We start from the raw sequence: 15,812 nt of genomic DNA, 5'->3' as shown, positions 1-15,812 counted from the left end.
AAATTAAAATTCAAAATAGTAGAACAATTTATTATTTGACAAGTGTCACACAGAAGAGAAATTAACTATAGAAGATAAAATATAACTGTAGCAGCTATGTTATTAAATAAAAATAGCAAATGTCATTATTGCAGATATTAAATTTATTAGTTATTTGAATCTCAACATTACGACTAAAATATTCGCTGCTAGATAGAAAGCCCCTATTATTATCATTTTCCTTTATTTTTAAATTGCACTTTATATCCGTAAAAAACGTAAAACATCGTTTTGCATTACAAATCTAAACAAGATTTTCCACTGATTTTTGATATAGATTAATGTTGGGCTTAACACAAACACAAATATCGATGTCTTTTGTACTTACATAATCACGCTGTTTGATCTTTGTACCACGGACGGATGATACCACATCCGGAAGCGCGGAAATTTTCCCTTTCCAATGATCTTTGTTTCAAGTCGCTACGACGTCTACAAATGGAGTTATTGATGATTTTATCGATTCGCGATCTAGATTATTCGGCGTTATCGCTGTAGCGAGCGGTGAATACGTGACGACGCGGCGAGTGAAAGAAATGCGGCACGCGACTACCGACTCGCGCAAGGTCACCTGACGCTGTGGGCGACGGCACGCAGTGGCACGGCTCACTACCCCCTCCATTCCCCCCTCTATTCCCCCTCTATTCCCCCCTTCTCCGCTGCTCAGATAAGCAGAGCCCCGCTCGCTACAGATATGCGGTCATTCACCTTAGCTTTAGCGCAAGCGTAGAACAAGTGCCAGAGTCGCACGTGCGCAAATTTCGAGTCCAAAATTAATACTCATACCGGCTTTAAATGTCTGTAACATAAAAATAAGTTAATTTAACGATATTATGTGGATCAAGATAATGGAATAATTATCGTAATTATTTGTAAAATAGTAGAAAATTGTTCCGTTCAATTTCATAAGCTCTATTTGCATATGAGCGTCGATATATAGACGTGTCAAATATTTTGCATACATTTCCAACGCTAATGGAAAAATATATAATAAAAGGATAAAGTGTGAAGAGATATAAAACTTGTTTTATATTTCCATTAATTATATAGGGTGTCTGAATTCCTGTGCTCGTAAAAAAAATGTGCAGGGAGAACTTATTAAATTGAATATAATAAATTGAATATAATAAAAAAATCCTGTGCTATTTTGTATAGAAATTCTGCCATGGTAATTATTAAAATATTAATGAAAGGAAAAAAATTTTGGTGGATTAATGCGCGTAATACGCGGGACAAACTGTAAAATTAATTCCTTATAGAGCCGAAATAGCTGCCACTTTTCCTTGACTATTTGACAAACAAATATGCGCTTTTAATTCGAATTAATAATTTCATATTTTACAGAAAATACATTTTAACTGCGATAGTCCTTAGCAATGACAGCAGAATAATTAGCCTTTTAGCTAAATTTAGATTAGTCACTGAGATATTGCTGATATTATTATGTTATTTCTTTGTATGTAAAAACTTGATTATCATATAAATAAAATCGGTCTAATTATAATTCTTAAAAATCGATTAATTGTTCAAAATGAGGATTAAAAGAAGCAGAAAGACTTGCTGGCAGGTTATAGCCTCTGACTTGCTAAAACAAGAGTCATTCGGCAGTAAAAATAATACCAAACTCGCGGGAGAGACTCCTTGGTGCATCGCGTCGTATATTCACATTGTATGCGCGTTTTCCTGCGAGGTTTCCTAATGACTCGGGTCCGTTTCGGCGCAGACGACGACGACACAACGACTTGACGTTCACCAACCGTGCCGACCACCGCCAGGCCAGCCAGTATTCCTCTTCGTTGATGCGTCTCGGGCCTCAGCGCGCGGTCGCATAATTGCAGACTCCTGTTTTCGGCGGGCCACACACTGCGGATCCACCACGTGTGTACTTCACGCCCTAAACTTGCCGACACCGACGAACCGCAGAATTCCTCCAGCGTTTCATTGTTGTCCCGAAATTATTTTCCCGGAACTATTTGCGCAACTACGATCTGCGCCTTCGCGAATCACTCGAATAATTCGGGAGCCGACAGTGCTGCGTCGCTCTGTAGTGAGTTCTATCGGCTCGATCGAAGGTGTCGAAACCGCAGGTCGTGCTTTGCGTTCCACTAATAAACATGTTGGGTTGTTTTACGTCGAAATAAGCGTTGACTTATCGAGCTGATAATATTGCTTCATTGAACGAGTTCCATTAAAACTGCACCTGTAATGCAATGATGATACAATAAATATAACAGCGGGACATAATTATATAAAAGTGTCTCTTTATCGCGAAACATTGATCAATGCGTCCTCGTCGTGTGACGAGGCAATATTTAATTTAGTTTCAGCGCGTTCGTTACAACTGTTTGTCGTGTAGCGCTGCTTTGCATGAAATGCATGAAATAACGCTCTTTAATGAAATAGACATACATTTCGTATTATGCGAAATGAGGATAAAGCCCTTTATAATAATTAACACGTCTGAGCAACATGTTACTTAATTAAGATTAATTAAGAATAATTAAGAATAACTGGGAGAACTTCTCGCGTGCAATGGTCGGAATTTGGCGCGACGTCGTTAAACAAAAATGCGATCATCAGCGGCCAAGGAATTATCGCTTGAAATTAGTCACCCGATTATAACCGCCCCTCGCCGAACGTTGCTCGTTGCGCTTTATTTTGCATACTCCGACGCCGGAATCTTCGTTGTTCGCTCTCGGCACGGTGAGGTCAAAATTATCCTCTTTCGCGCCACCCCGAAGCGACGTTCGCGTTTCATCGGGTTTTATTGCGTCGCGGCGCGACTCGACTTTCCACCGAGTTCGAATTAAAACTGTAGCTTTGCATTTAAATTCCACGACTGGCTTAAACCCCGAATCTAAATCTGTGTGATTGTCCACCGGTTGCGCCGCGACCTCCGATTATCGAGTCCACGATTATAATTAATCCATTGCTCCCCGCGGATTTTTACACAACGTTCGCAATTTTCTCATAAATGTTATTAAACCGAGTGAAGAGAATCTATTTGTCAACATTGTCGCATATGTGGTCTGTAATTTTATTTGAATTCAGCACAGTTTCATTATATTATCAGTGCCAAACGAGTTAGTATACGTACTGAGAGAAAGAAATACTTGAAAATTCATTCGCAAGAGGGAGAGGTATAAAGTTTATATTCTCGGAAATAAACTTTATATCCCACATCTCCAATTTTCAAGTATTCTTTCCTCAGTATACGGAATAGAATGCCAAAAGTTTCTAAGCTGGAGCATAAAGGATTAACTTTAGCGTGGCAATGTTGCTATTTCCCGCCAACGAAAATAACGAATATATCTTCTTAGCTCAGTTAACGTTCATTTAAATTTCACTTACATTTATATGTCGTTCAATTGTATAACCCAGGTTATCGACTTAATAGAAATCCCTCTTCCTATAACAGCCCCGTTGCGCTTCGGCTAACATGCGTTAAACCATAACTGTAACGACGCGACGCGTGTCGGCGCAACAATGTAAAGAGCTACGTGATGAACTTCATCGCGTAAATGCGCCGCACATTTGCATCGATCGAGCATATGAGAGATAAACGCATCGACCGGAACAGGCCACACTCACTCGTCGACGCCCACAGCCCTGCGCGATGGGAACCGGGACCCTTGTGTCTAGCAAATCTTTCATTTCCGGCTTTCAAAACGGCACTCGCGAGCAGTTAAGCGACACTGAAGTCGCGCGACCCTAACTCGAAGATTAGCGAGATCACGCCGTGATTTCTGCGAGATAAGCTTCCCGAAGAATGTTTGAGATTAACGAACAGCCTGGCGATCTCCTTTAGCATTAGTATTCCCTGTAAGAAATAAGTACAGGTTTTGTCATTATTAATCTGAGGTTATAGATAAGTTTACAGGTTAGATTTATGAGATTAAGTTGATGCATTTATGATACAGGTTAGATTTATGAGATTAAGTTGACGCATAATCAGAGAATACGATCTAATTGGCACTACAGCTGCTTCGAAATGTCATATAGAGAAAACATAATCTTTTTAAACGCTCCAAAATTTTTAGCGTTTGTAGTGTTTGTAGTTTCAAGTAGATCTTATCTAAAGATGATACACGATGCTATTGGTTTGGTTTACATCGTGCACTTGATACGTGTACTAAATATTAACTTTCTATTAAATAATTTTAATATTGACAATGCATATCAACGATAACACGTTTAATCGATACGTCTTATCGATGAGTATTATATCAGTTTAATATATTATTTATATACATCGTCGATATTAAAATTATTTAATAGAAAGTTACTATTTAGTATGCGTATCAAGTGCACGATATAAACTAGACCATTGTCACTAAGTGATGATGGATTATGAATACCAACCTAAATATCGACTGTAGCTTCTCTGTGTTCAACTGTTCGTTAAAATCAAAGACCTGTATGATTTGGGGCAACTGAAAGTGCATGATGTATCGCTATCTGCGTCCGGCGTCCAGGCACTCCGATTTAATATTCTGCTCCCGGTTATTTCGTCGTGGTACTCTCTGCTCTCTTTAGTACCGGTACTCACATGTATAGATACGATGCTACCGGGGAAATGCGAATTAAATAACGTGATATTGACGACAACCCAATACCTAAATAATCGACGAAATGTTTGAATCACACGACGAGAATCGTGACTGTACTCACACGTACTCGACGGAATGCATGACGTTCGTCGACTCGGGACGTGATGAACACACTCGAAAAAAGTACACGACGCTCTAAAGTAAGCTTGATCGCCTCGTCTAAAATGTTTTTGCAGTGTTGATTCTTGTGATCTCCATCTAATGGCAGATAGCGACACTTGATGATAGACGGGAGACCAGTCTATTTTCTGCCCACTTTGTTTACGTATTCTGATTGGTCGCGCGTCGCTCTATAAACTCAGTAGTCCGTGATATCACTAGTGAGGCGCCACAGCGGCGCGCTAGTCGCGATTCCCGCGTTGGGCAGACATTTTGTCGATATATTCGGCGGGAATCTCCTCAGTATCGCGTTAATTAACAAGCATTTTTCCGATCGGTGAATACGAATCGTATTTACGTGAGTGTCGGTGATACGAGCGAGCGTCTGGAGTGCAGCCGATGAGCATGCTGCTGGGAGCAGGTTGCTGAATCGGGACGCCGGAATGCTGAGACGTGGGCGGCAGTACATCATATATTCCCAGGTGCGTCTAGTCATTTATTATACGAGTTATGTCCGATTCCAACGGACGTCTGACGAGCATACCGAGAATCAGGAGATGCCCGAGTCGAAATTTAGGCACAAACATTCATGGCTAGTTATTATTTCACGAATAATTATAACTTCGTGTACTGTGTGCCTCTGTATGATGTGTACCCGTCTGTCTGTTGCATAGCTGTGCGCGTACAGTAGGTTGCAAAATGATTTAGGCATAATGAGCTTCAGAGCGTAGCTAATGGTCCAATAGGAGAACGAGTCATTCAAAAGTAAATTCTCTTATCGGACCATCGGCTACGTTCTAAAGTTCATTGTGCTAAACCGTTTTGCGACTCACTGTACGTGAGTGTTTGAATCTCTGACCGCTTGCTAATCTTATACACCAAGAAATAGCCGAGTAACGATCCATGAACACGAATCAGTAATTAATTATGCTTAAGAAGCATTATGCGAGCTTCGTCGTTTTAAAATATTAGTGAAAGTTCCTTTTGCTTCACGTTATCAAGTTGATGAAAAAAGATTTATTCCCTTGAAATAAAATTGAAAATAAATTTATCTAGTTTTGTAGCATCTTAATAATTTTACGAATAAAATAAACAACATTGACTCTCGGTATTCTCTCAGACATCTAACGAGATTTTCCTATTTTCCCCTTAATACCCGAATCAGTAACTTTTTACGAGTTAGAGTGTAACAGGATAACGACAAATCTTTTGCGCCGACCTAATAGATTTTCCGACAAGCGTTATTACGCTCCCTTCTCTTGTCTCACGACTTGTCTTTATGTTGTTATGCAATTGTTACTCAGTGCTTGGAAATAGTTCTTGTAACACAGTTACGCGATTTAATTTATTCTCCGAGCGCATTAACACAGGACCCGCAGCTTTGGGGTGGCATTTTGTCGTATGCTCTTGCGGTCTTTCGTAGCACTCAAGCCGTTAATATTGCAATAATGTATTAATTTCTACTTTCTCTAAGTATAGCTCCCTGATATAAAATATTTTCTCTTTGTGAATCGAATAGTATACTAGCACGTAGTCTAACATCATGATCTCTTCCTCTACTTAAAGCATTAAGAATTCATAATTTCTTTTCTCCTCTTTCCTCATTCCCCTCCCTCTCTCTCTCTCTCTCTCTCTCTCTCTCTCTCTCTCTCTTTGTATCTTTTCCCATCGTATATTTATCATTATCATCTTATCTCACTCGCACATGTCCCACTTTTATCTTTCCGCCGTTTCACCCAGTAATCCTCAATTACATCTTGCAAAGAGATAATCTCAAGATACCCATAAGAGCGCGCGGATAAATGGAATCGCGGGCCAAAGATAACGAGCACACGGATGATCTCTTAAGAATCTCAATAATTACAAATTCCATTCGGATAATGCTCTTCTGGCTTCTGTCCGCGCTTTTTCGACCTTTCCCGCGGATTCGCCGGGACTAGATAATTCATACGGGGATTACGTCTCGCTCGAAACCGGGCCGCGTAATGCCGCGCCGCGGTTTTGCCGTGCGGAGAAAGCGGTGGCAGCGTTTCATATAAAATACGACGACGCGGGGGCGGCAGCATGTTCGGGGGTGGAGAAGTAAGAGAACGGGGTTGCGAGAGGGGCGGTTGGATGCACAGGAAGCTGCACCGTAACGATACTTTACCATCGCCATGAAGCGACCCGTCCTCGCCACGCTCTCGTAAGAGAGACTTTAATATCCTGTCCTTTGATACCCTTAAAACTCGTCGCGTTCAGACTCGAGATATCTGTACGTACGATCCAATTCCCTGAATAGAGGCAGCTGAAACGAACGCTGGGGTAGCCTAGCTAGCTAGCTAGCTAGGCGAGGTTACGTGCCAGCCGCCCCCGCGACAGCCCGCCGAGTGTGGCTTCCTGTAGACGATGTTCCAGAATCGGAGTGTCTCGCCGGCGGATGTAGTCGACGTGGAAATAATAAAGAATTATGCTCCGGATATTTGGCAACAGCCACATCAGTCGTAGACCAGTAAAAAGTACGTTCAACAATGCGCTCCGTATCTATGTGTTGTCGACGGATCAACAATGACTGAACAATCGATTCAACCGTCTTAGAATTAAACAGCGCGTGAGAGAAGCGACGCGAGAAGCCGGATGATCAATCCAACGTTTAAGCACGCGAACACATCGTTATTATTAAAAAGGTAGCGTGATTGAAGATTCGGAGAAAGAGGGATTTGAGGTAGGAAATTTCGCGTGCGGTCGCGATCAGAGCGAACGTTAAAGCGTTATTCGATCCTCAAAAGGATTCGGGATTCAGGTCAGTCCTTTCGTGCCGAGTTCGACGTACCCGTTTCCGCAAACCGTCTCAGTTTCAGCATTTTCTTTGGACGGACTCCAACGCGCTGAGCGCAGGGAGATTCGTCCCTGACGCTGATGATATCGTTCGCGCTACTTCGGGGTCCATTTCGCTCTATCGGATTCAGCAAAGCAGCCGGTCGATAGCGTGTTTCGCTGATTGAAAGTATCGCTTTAAGCGCGAAGAGTCGAACGCGGCTCTCTGTAAGCGCGGGTGGTAATGTCGTTTGTACCGTTTAAAGCTTGGATTTGAAAATCGCTCGATCGAACGGGACTACCGTGAGAAAAGTAAACGCGACTTATCGTACCGAATGATTGAAAATGTCTACGCGATGGGAAAGAGACTTGGTGTTTTCTTCCGCCGTTTCTCTGAAACTTGATTTCCGCACGTTTATCGAAAGAAAGAGACTAACAAGATTTTACGTTACGCACTTTGCTACGTTCAACGATAAAATTATTTTCCCGGAACACAATTGGCAGTTATTGTTGTCTCAGTTGAATAAATATTTGCGCGGAGAATAATAGAATACGCGAAAATAAAAGATATACAGAAAAATATTATTCCACTGCCAAAAAAAACGATTTCTCAGTTTACTTTCCTTTTTTAAGTAATGGTTGTCTGCAAAAAACAGTATTTTCTTTATAACAATCTTGTAATATACTCACCAAACATTTTTCGGAAAAGTCCATTGTCATATATTCAAAAGAAAGATTTATTTTCTTGACAAGAATATTATAAAATTTTGTCGAAGAAAAAGTTGACTTTGTGTACTAAGTTCGACTTTATGTACTAACCAAATTTTTGTCTTATATTAATATTTTTAATTAAAATATTAAATTTTCCAGAATTTAGAATGTATTCTGAATAAATATGATGCTTGGCGAACTTATGATAGATTTGTGGATATATAAACTCATGAAATACTTGCAACAAGTAACATCTACTTGAATGCAGTATGTATTTTTCTGTGTGTACGTGCGCGCATATGGTATATTCTTTCTTCCGACACGACGAACACAGTATGCCGTGTGAAAATTCGAACATCGGCCATTCGATCAATTCGAGGGAAATCTCGTGTAGGGGTAATATTGTGAAAGAAAGGGAAGGGAAGAAAGTATCACTTGCGACTTCTCGGTAGTCGCGGCAGGTGCGACGAAATCCCGACCGTTCGCGGTTCATCGAAGTTCCTCGTGCGCGACCTCGCCTATCGTAGACACGATAAATTCCGATTGTCGTCCTGGCGGAAAACACCCGCAACGTCGTCGCGTCGCCGGGAGATCTGCCGTCGTATTTTTCCTCCCCCTGCCACCCTGGCCTTCCCAAGGCGAAACGTGAGAAGGTAGACAAGCGGTCAGACGTTGTTGCGCCCGTTGGAAAATCACCTTGCGAAGGCTCGGGTGACACGACCCGGCGGGAGCCGTGGTGCGAAGTTCGCCGGGGGCCGTAGTCTGGCTAACTTCGTCGCGTCGGCGGCGGCGGCGACGGCAATGGCAGCAACGACGGGGGTTCGTCGGCCGGGGCAAGCGAAGGGTGGCGGCACCCTTTGTCGGCCGACGGCAGCATTGTTTCCAGCGGCCATAAATTGTCTCGTGCCTCGCTAGGCCCGCACTTCCTTCCTTCCTTCCTTCCTTCCTTCTCTCCCCCTGAAATCCCCCGTGCTCACGCGCGCGCGCGCGCCTACGGCTGGCTCCTCGATCTTCCTTACCGCCCCTCAATCCGCACCGCCAAGGGTAGCCTTGGGTATCCGTTGCTGGTCGCGACGGAGCTCCTTCAGCCCCGGAACCACCCTCGTGGCTTCGGCCTGACCGCCGTTGTTTGCGCCAAGAAACACGTAGCTGCCTCCTATGCGGACGCTGCCATTTTGTCTCCCTTGTCTCGGGGTCTGTACATTTGAGTTACGTTAGGACGAAAGGAGTGTGACACTGTCCATTTGCTTCTTATAAGGGACGTTCCGTGAGTTAACCCTCCATGACGGATCCAAACAATTTTCCGCTGCGGACATGAAAGGCGTAGAAACAAAGAGAAATTATTACACTGATATAATATGCCGATCACAGTTTGTTTTTACTTTGCGCGTGTGTATGTGTGTGTGTGTGGGAAATAATTTGTTTTACTATAATTGGGTAGAGTTATCATTGTCTTCTTTACAATATTCCGAGATAAAAAAACTGTAGTGTGCAACGCGATATATTGTTCAACAATACTCGAGACTATAGTTCTTATTTGAAATATTTTTTATCGGTAAAATCGCTATATGACTCTATTTGACGCTATATGACTCTATTTGTTTATATGATTCTGTTTGACTTACATTTAGAGGTACTTTTATTGATGAAGGAGATTTCACAGAAGAAATTTGTGTCATCGAAAAAAGACCAGGAGTCGCCAGGAGAAACGAACAGACCGGTAGCTGCGACTTTATATCCCTCACATTCTTTCGATCCATAGGACTTCCATGACACAAGTATTAAAAGTATAGCAACTGCACCATGCGCAACACATAACTATATTGCCTCACGGATCTCGTCGTAAAACGTGCCGCGATAAAATCGCGCGATGTCTCGAAAAATGCGGCGCGGGCGAGGGTGTAACACGTAGCTATGCGTGGCTTTGTGTACGCCGAGTCTGGTCTAGCCTGTCCTTGCGACGCCATTTTCTTGAACTACCGTCATCCCTTAGGTGACGTCGTAGTCTCCCCCGGCGAACTTCTATATAGAAGTCTCCTTCTTCAAGCCGCACCTCGAGGTACCTCCGTCCTTGTCCGCCCCGTCTACCCTCTCGAGGACGACTTATCGACTTCGAAACAATATCTTCGACCCCGGGGAGAACGCCGCATTCGCGTCATTTATATCGTTTATGCGGCTGGGCGTCCTGAAATGGCGGTGTAGCTCCGGTGATATATAATATCGTCGGAGGAGCGCGAGGGGGAATAGGAAGAACAAGAACGCGAGCCGAATAATTTCGCGAATAATTCCGCAAACTGCCGAACACCGTATCGTGATTTTTAGCTCGCGCATGAAATTCGCAAATAACACCCCACTAATGGATCCTTGTATTATATATATTCGGGACTTGGAGCATCTTGAATCGTTCATGGAGCTCTACAATTTAACAGTCGATCATTCCGAGCATTTTAATCATCATAAATCCTCAATTACGGGACTCGTGCGTTCTTTATTCCATCGAATTGTACGTCTCCCGTTTTCCTTTTTCCCGGATCCCTAAATTTATCTTCGCGGCGCCGTGGATTTATAGACGGCTGGTCCCATATTTTCTCGACTGCGCTGATCTCGCGTGAAAGGGTGGTCTAACCCCACCGGTTAGGCCTTTATTCGCCGTCAATGCGGTGGGGTATTTAAGAGCAAACACAGCGTACAGTGCTGATAATGCGCGAGTGTTCGCGCCGAGGATCCTTATCTGAGATTTCCGCGTTTCCAATAGCAAGCGCCCATAAAGAAGGGTGTTTGCGCAAGCAAGCGAACGAACGCACGCGAGGGGTCGCGGGATCACGGACTTAAATCGGAAAGGGTACCGCACTGTACTTTTTCCTTTTAACGTCGCACTCGACTCGGCCCCCGGGGGACTCGCAGTCGCGAGATAACGTCTCTCTTGACGGTCATGCTTCCACACGGCGATTCCGCTATTAATACGATACCTGGCACACGAAACGCGCGTCCAGTCGCAGGAACGAAATGACTCGCTCCAAGTACTGTGTAGAATTATTTAATCGGCATCGAGATCGCTCACTGAGTATCACGATGTGTCAAAGTTACGAATTGGTCTTTCGAAATTATTAGTAAAGTAAAGGCTTATCCAAAGATAGGACATTGTTATAACAGGATTATATTTTTTAGGGCGCTTTTACCTTGTCCAATCAGGAGAGAGAGAGAGAGAGAGAGAGAGAGAGAGAGAGAGAGAGAGAGAAAGAGAGAGAGAATTCCAGAATTATTTTTTAATCCATTCTAAGTAGTAACGAATACATCTTGATACATGCATGAGTATACTTCAATACACTTTCTTTACATCAATCAATACATACATTTTTTTGTCGAGTAACACGCCACGCTATCGGAAGTAACTTCTGTCGTTAGTTTTTCAAAAGTTACAAATATAAAGAAGGCAACGCGAAGACGGAGTGCATTTGTAATTTTAAATCCGGGAGCGGTAATTCGCTTCCTCTCGCGACAAGGCGGGAGTAAAGAGACGGATGGAATACTTGGCCAAGCAGCCGTTGGAAATGCACGATGATCTATTTCCGAGCGCATCGGCTCTCCGACAGATTGCAATTGCATCTTGCCGGTCGGCACACGACGACGCGCTACAGACTTTAGGTTGGCTCTCGTCCAGGCGCATGGATTATTAGATTCGCCCCTTCTCCCCTTCCCTCCCCCTCTTCTCCCGCCTCCCTCAATCGCCGGGTACACGTCAATCGATGCTTTTCAATATTGCGACTCGCCGTTTTATCTCTCTCCTTTTATGCCTCGCTCGAGTAACCCGTTATTTTTCCCGGCGGTGTGCCCTTCCGCTCGACATCGTTAATCTTGCGCCGATTCGGCGAATAATCTGGCAGTGTCGTAGTCGTGAATAATCTCGCAATATTTCCGAAGCGCTTTCGTCGACTCGTTGCCACTGCCAGGGTTTTTAAATTATCGCTCCTTCGCCCTCGGGTATAACTGTATTCGCGTCTCACCATGTCCGAGTAAATGTCGTCGTTAACTATTAATTCTAAACAACCATATACACACACACATAACTGTCAATTATATATGCAAAAGCAACTACATGTAAATTGCTTGTTTTGAAAGTGATATAAGTCTAGGCTTTGATCCATTTCTCTCGCATTTCTCTTTGTCCTCACACATTGCTTTGTAAGCATAAAAGTCAAATCATCGATTCTTTTCCTAAGTTGAACTCGAAAGCACCACTTTCGAAACAGTTCTAACACGTTCTTAGAACGCTTCGAAAGCGGCTTATATTTAGAAGATTGAAATATATTAAGTCGTACATCTTTATACAAGTTCAATTTTATTTGTTTTTTATACATTATATATTAACGTAATTGTCTTATACTGTTTCGTGATTTACTGCGTGCTGTTTTATTTTCCACTATTAACAGAGACCACGCGTACAATACACGACTAACAAAATTGACCATTAATCTGCGCAGCAAAATCGATTAGCGTTCCAAACAATTAAACTGTAATCTTGTATCGTTTCAACGACGGCGCTCGATATCACGCTAACGTTACGAAATGCGGCGCGAAGATCGCGCCTGTTTTCGCCACGTTGAGAAACTCGCTCTCGGAGCGTGGGCGTAAATATTCGTCGGCCCTCGCGCAAAAACAGAGATAATGGATTTTCAATTCTAGTACTTCCACTCGAGTGCGGGACGCCCGTACCAACACGCCGAATCGTTGTGCACCCGGTGATGCATCCCTACCCGCGAGGGGTCGCATCCCCCGCTCGAGAACTTTCCTCTCTTTCTCTGCAAGTCCTGCGTTCATTTCCTTCCACTCTTATCCGGAACCACTCCGAAAAGGAGGCTCTAAATTTTCGCGCGCTCGGTACCTGCGAACGTACAAAAGGACAAAAAGGTAGAAACGGAAAGAGAGAGAGAAAATACGTTTATTAATGTCCTGGGACAGAAATCCTTTAAGAGCGAGCGAAGAGATAACACGAGGGAAAATAATAATTTTCTGTTACAAATTCTGCCGAAATAAAAATCAAACAATACTCGAACGTGAATGAAACAAGAACTCATGGAACAAAATGTGAGTTAAAACAAAGCGTCATAAATATCGAAAAAGATTTGGCTGTCGTAGGAAAATTTAAATAAGGTTGTGTTTGGAAATGGAAAAAGAGAATATACATTATTATATTTAAAAATGGCGAGAAACAGAGACGCGTAGGAGAGACTGGGGCTAATTGGCTACCAGGATAAATTGGCAAAACCAATTTGTTTCTAATATTTTTTAATAAGAATTATAAAATTAGACAAACAAGATTTTTAAACATGTCAAAGATGGCTTTGAAATCCCTGTTGCTTTTGATGGAATCTGTTAAAAAACAGCAAAAAAATTGATTTTGCCAACTCATCCCGGTGACCAAATAGTCCCGGTCACCTCTACGTGTAACGCGTACATGTATGTAACCCGGAGCGAATGAATTTATATTAGAATATCTTGGCTCGAGAAGAACGAGACGCATTATATAGTTAAACAGCAAACTACATTATATCGTTTCGGGAACTTGCATAATTTATAGTCCTACATTCACGCGTGAAACGTTCGGCTGTACGCAAACAGGGAGTTTGCATCATGCAAACGTTTCCTCGGGTAAACAGCCGCTTTACACCATGCGGAAATTGCTAACACCATTATTCATAGCAAATTGATGTAAAATGCAACTGCAGCGGAACGTCATTTCTCATTTAACTTTGAAAGCTCGCTGAAACTTCGCGAAACTAGGTATTATTTTACCTCGGGCAATTACGAGCATTAATAGAAACGAGCTAATTTTACTTTCGAAATTTTCAGCGTGCAGAACTGTCGCTTCAACGGCGTATGGAGTCGCAAAACACATTCGCGATCGTCCCCGTCGACGATCGCGAATGACACACATGTCGATTCGCCTTTCTGTTGAGGTTTTCGCGGGACAGAAAATATCGATTTCGAGTTTTTCCCCAAAAGCCACGTTTACGATATGCATCTCGTAAATGTCCCCGCGATCAATCCATTTCTGTCCGTGCGTTTTGTGCCGCGTCGTAAACATGTGTCGATGTATTCTCCGAATAGTGACGACAACTTCAGCCATCGCAAATGTTTCCTTCTTCCCACCCCGCTTCGTTTCGAGAACTTCGCGAAAGTTATACTGAAGTTCTGGCCTTAGAAATCAAGCAATGCGCCGCTATTTCATCCCGCATCAACGCGATGCAATGTCATACATATACATACGTCTCCCTTCCGCAAACGATCGCGGATATACAAGGGCATGTGCATAAATGAAAAGAGAAAGGGAGAGGGAGGAAAGAGGAAAATGTAGTAACTACGAGCCTAGATTATATAGCGGATTAGACGAGCCACAATTTGTCGTAATCATCCTCGCGTATACGGAAATAATGTAGAACGGACCCGCAATTTTCTCCTAATGAGAGAGAAGCGACCACCGGATCCCAGAAAGCTCGAAATTGCGATAATCGCGAAAATCGAAGAGTTCTAAAATAACGTCCAAAGTTAAACTTCCGCCTCCACGTGACGTGGTGAATGTAGGTCAACGTTAGCCACTATAATATAGTCCATATTTTACGTGCAAATCTCTTAATTTCTCTGTTTTTATACTCGTCCAGTATATTGATTTATTATTGATTTATTATTTGCCATAGAGCACAGAGCCGAATTTGAACGGTGTATCTCCATAAAAATACGCAAATAGTATAAAAATGTGATGTCATTAACCACAATGGTTAATTACCCCGTTGAGTTTTGATCGAATCTTTCTTCTCTCTATGAACCTACGATCTACATCTACATAGAGCGCTAAATAGATCATTTGATTCGAGACACATTTGATCGAAATAAAAAGAAACTCCATGCGGATGCAAATTTTGTCGTTAATCTCCAGTGTTTGTCCTTTGCACATCGGGTACAATCGTCCCAATTCTCTTCTTTTCAACTTCTACCACAAATCATACGGGAACGCGCTTTCGTAGTTGGACCGTTTTCGCGCAGCGTTTACGTTCCCCATTGTGGTCGCTGGTTCTCGCCAAGGATGTGGTAAGAACAATTGAAATCCAGAATATTACTTCGTGACACATATTAGGAGATTCCTATGCGACGATGTCCTCTGCGTCGAAGTAGTCTCTCGCGGCAAGGTCCTCTACAAGAGGATACTATCTGCGACCCACTAATTGAAAACACCTGTCGTAGAGATAGCTAGAGAAGGATAGAGAGAGAGAGAGAGAGAGAGAGAGAGAGAGAGAGAGAAAGAGAGAAGAGGTGGCTCCTCCTCCAGTAATTGTCCTCCAGGCGGCAAAGAAAGCCTCCTTTCGACTCTTTTCTACTCATTCCTTCCTTTTTTCCGCTCCTTCGTCGGCAAAGAGACCGACTGCTGTCGGGAGGCGAGGAACGAGTGTAAACTCTTCCTCTCCTGAATCTTTTCACAGACCCTTCGGCCGAATTGTCTTGGTTCGTGCTCGCGAAACAATTGGCGGATACCGACGAAACCGCCGCGTTTACACGGCAGTA

The 15,812-nt window shown here is 43.0% G+C and overlaps 1 protein-coding gene and 2 long non-coding RNA genes across 3 annotated transcripts in view; 1 reads left to right on the top strand and 2 right to left on the bottom strand.

Moving 5' to 3' along the window:
* LOC116846782 overlaps window positions 1-15,812 on the top strand; it is a 546,096-nt gene that overhangs the window by 62,361 nt on the left and 467,923 nt on the right. The gene's annotated exons all lie outside the window — the stretch shown is intronic.
* On the bottom strand, window positions 1,070-4,849 carry LOC116846792. The gene is made up of 4 exons (XR_004378599.1): window positions 4,711-4,849; window positions 4,402-4,604; window positions 3,391-3,859; window positions 1,070-2,239 (listed from the first exon to the last, which is right to left on the bottom strand). It is a non-coding gene; the product is annotated as an uncharacterized LOC116846792 (long non-coding RNA).
* LOC116846791 overlaps window positions 11,999-15,812 on the bottom strand; it is a 180,450-nt gene continuing 176,636 nt past the window's right edge. Inside the window, exon 4 of the long non-coding RNA XR_004378598.1 lies at window positions 11,999-13,137. This is a non-coding gene — a long non-coding RNA (uncharacterized LOC116846791). The remainder of the gene's footprint in view (window positions 13,138-15,812) is intronic.

The sequence above is a fragment of the Odontomachus brunneus genome, unplaced genomic scaffold, assembly GCF_010583005.1.
Source record: "Odontomachus brunneus isolate Ranch 3 - 2012 unplaced genomic scaffold, Obru_v1 Obru_scaffold_069, whole genome shotgun sequence".
NCBI classification, from domain to species: Eukaryota; Metazoa; Arthropoda; class Insecta; order Hymenoptera; family Formicidae; genus Odontomachus; species Odontomachus brunneus.
This window is presented reverse-complemented; position numbering and strand designations above follow the sequence as displayed.